General features: G+C 52.1%; 1 non-coding gene across 1 annotated transcript; it reads right to left on the reverse strand.

The window, feature by feature from the left end:
• Nucleotides 1–290: 290 nt before the first annotated feature.
• Nucleotides 291–3,635, reverse strand: LOC109773881 (uncharacterized). Its single transcript, XR_012184861.1, has 2 exons — nt 2,672–3,635; nt 291–598 (listed from the first exon to the last, which is right to left on the reverse strand). It is a non-coding gene; the product is annotated as an uncharacterized protein (transcript).

The following is a 3,635-nucleotide window of genomic DNA, read 5'->3' on the forward strand; positions in this document are numbered from 1 at the left end:
GTTGGAGGGAGGGGGGAGGCAGCCATGGGGTGCCCCAAGTAGGATCTGAATCCTACTTGGGGTTTTCCCAAGTGGCGCCCCCTTCCATAAGTTGTCGGAGGTGGGAGGAAAGGGGAAAGAAGGAAGTAGTACTTCCTATTTTTCCGTTTTTCTCTTCCCCTCTTTCCTTCCCCTCATTGGCCGGCCCATATGTGGGGGCGCACCAGCCCCTTGTTGCTGGTGCGTGTGGCACCCCGGCTCGGAGAAACCAGAAGGCACCAGTATTCCAGCCCAGAGGTCGAGGTGAAGTCTTCTAGAATACGGCAATGCTTATTATAGAACAAACTAGCTCTCTATTACAACAGGAATATGAATAGAAGGTCTCCGATATTACAATGAATAACACCGGCACGGCGACACTACGCCAACCACAGTTGCTCTATGCAGGCAACATAACAACTCGGGGCAGCGGAACCTCTACTCGCAGCGGAACAACTATTGACAGCGGAACAACGAACGGCTATGATGGACTCCAATCCGCAGGGACTCTGGCTGGAATGTTTATCCTAGCTCGCGAACATAGAAACCACACCAAACAAGCAAGCAATCCAGGCACGACCTGCAAAGTGGTATGACAAGCCAGGTCAGTAGATTGAATGTACTTGCAATCTCACAATAATCAAAAGCACTCAAGACAAACAATAGCATAGCCTTAGCAAGTTAAAGCAATCATGAACATGATACTCACAGGACAACATGGCATGCACAATTGAACATGATACAATTTTAGCATGGCACGATCATATGAACATGATGATACTACATGCACCAGGTTAACATTCACATGCACCAACTTACTCTGCTCGGGTTACCTCGTAACCAAACGGTGATCATTCACGGATCACAAACGGAACCACACTGGGTTCAACGTGTTACCTCGTAACCAAACGGTGATCATTCATGGATCACAAACGGAACCATACTTGGTTCAACGGGTTACCTCGTAACCAAACGGTGATCATTCACGGATCACAAATATCCAACAACTTCGGTATCCACGATACCACCGTGATCCTCTCTCGATCACAACCAACATCTTTTCTCATCATCGAACTAGGGTTATTATTAATCAGGTTATCATTATTGTTGGCTCATAGTGTGACTGATTACGACTGGGCCCTTATCCGCGGGCGCGGCTATCGATAAATTTAACACACACTCTGCAGAGGTTAGTACACTGTACCCACGCCACGGAACCCATGGCCTCGCACTCCCATTCGGGTGGAAAAAGGCGTTCCGACAAAACCAATCTACTGCCCATGAAACTCTCCCGGCCACTCCGACCAACTCCCCTCTGGGCTAAGTCATGGGTGGCCCTGTGCCTACCAAAGGCATCAACGGCCACCATCGTGTCAAAACACGGCCACCGTCGTGGCAAAACATAAACGGTCCCAAACAGGGACATGTGCACATAACCAAACTCGGGCTCACAAGGCTTATGTACGCCTACCTGATCAGGGTAGCACGTGCCCATGACCTTCCCTCGTTGGAGGCACCGGCGAGAGGCATGACAATAGACCCAGTTAGGACCTTCCCATAAAGGAAAATGTGGTTGCACTGGTCAGCTCGATTTGGTGGCACCATGACTCAGCCAACAGTTGTTTAAGTTCATTATTTATCCGATTAAACTTGAATGCAATAAGCTGAGCCATAATAAACTAACATGATGCAACTACGATGCATGAACATGATATCAATATAAGCATGGAGGTGCAACATAATCATCGAGCATAACCACAATGAAGCATATACCCAACTGAGCATGACATACTGATGATCATAACACCACACAGGATCATAGCATGACTACTAGCATCATGAATAAATACCATGCAAGAACATAGCAAGAACACTACCAAGTAAGCATGTAACGAGCTAGGCGAAAAGTAACATGCATAGCAACGGTACTTGATAACAGACGGTAAACATGCATCAGAAAATACACCACTGCTACCAGCATATACTACTACTATCAAGCATAACATGTAACAATGATACTAGCAAGTAGCACAAGATAACAAGAAGCATCGGAACATATCATGAAGGTGAATATGAAACCACGAGCATAACCGAAACCACGACAACAGTAGCAAACAAGCAGACAGATAACAGGCAAACTTTTATTAAATATTCAAGTAGAAACCATGGCTACTACATGGCTATCATGCAAGTGGTTGTTGTGGCTTGCTTGGGGGTGACAGAGACTCCAGAAAGAAGTGCGGTGAAGCCGCGGAACGAAACGCCGGACGGTTCTCTCTCGAAGGGGGCTGATTAGAGGCAAGGGAAAACTGGTAATTTTCACTATGGTACCACCTAGTGAAAATAGATCCAATAGAAAGAGATCGACGAGACAAAGACGTGAGCGTTGGTTTCACCTCAATCGGAGTTACGTTTGAAAAGTTATGAAGGTTGGAAGATCAGGGACTTTTTTGTAAAAATAATATTCACAGCCGGGTCCCTGAGTGGATAAGGCAGAAGCGGATATTAGAAAACACGCCTTCGAGTAGAGAAAGCGCACTCTGAGCAAAAGAAGAACCAAAATTCATTTTTAGAAGGAGAAAACGTATTCCTAAGAAATACTTTGGCAAACGCGTTTCCACTTAAGTTGATTTCGCAAGGGGGAGTCACTTACAGGCGGGCCAAGGAGGCAAGGAGGGCCCACTGGTGGGGGGCGAGCCACGCTCGTCCTCTTCCTCGCGCGACCCCGACCAGGGCAGAGCAGGAAGCAGGGCGAGACAGAGGCGACCACCGGCGAGCGGCCCGGGCGGCTCCGGCCGTCTCCCGCCCGGCCGAGGCCACCAGCGGGTGCGGCGGCGCCTGGCGCATCCATCCAGAGGGGAGGCGGCCACCGGGGAGGCGCGGGGAGGAGGGGAGGCGGCCACCGGGGAGGCGCGGGGAGGAGGGGAGGCCGCGGCGACAAGAGACCACAGAGGCGGTGGTGGTGGAGATGATCTTCAGAGAAACGGCAGATCCGGCGAGGTTGAGTGGGTTGAGGCGGGGCGCCGGAGTGAGAGGAAGACGGTGGAGGTGATGGGAGGGCGTGAGGGAGCTCGGGGAGGCCGGACAAGGAAGCGGCCGAGAGGTGGAGGCGACGGCCGAGCTCGAGGAACGCGGCCACGGGGCTCTCCGGCGATGGGCAAGAGGGTGGGGGCGAACCGCGGTGATGAGAGGAACGCGTTGGACAGCTCGGTAGGAGAGGAGATGGACTAGGCTCGCCAGAACCGAGGAGGAACCGAGGCGGCCATGGCGATCTCCAGCGAAAAGAAGAGGAGAGGGGCTGCTCCGGTGGGAAAATGAGGCGAGGGAGGGGCTTGGGAGCTGCCGGAGGACTCGGGGGCATCTTATATAGGCGCGGGGAAACGCTCTAGAGCTCACGGACAAGCTCCCGACCAAGCTCTAATGGTGGACAGTGGCGGGGCACGACACGGGCATGGAGCTAGCGGCTCATTTAAGGCGAACCACGACGAGGCAGCGACGCAGGGAATCACGGGGCAGCTCCTAGACAAGGATGGAGGTCGAGACGAGGAGGGAGCGGACGAGCACAGGGGCAAGAACGCGCCAGAGCTTGCAATCTGCATGACGCAAGCGTCATCACC

Source organism: Aegilops tauschii, chromosome 5, assembly GCF_002575655.3.
Source record: "Aegilops tauschii subsp. strangulata cultivar AL8/78 chromosome 5, Aet v6.0, whole genome shotgun sequence".
Lineage (NCBI taxonomy): Eukaryota > Viridiplantae > Streptophyta > Magnoliopsida > Poales > Poaceae > Aegilops > Aegilops tauschii.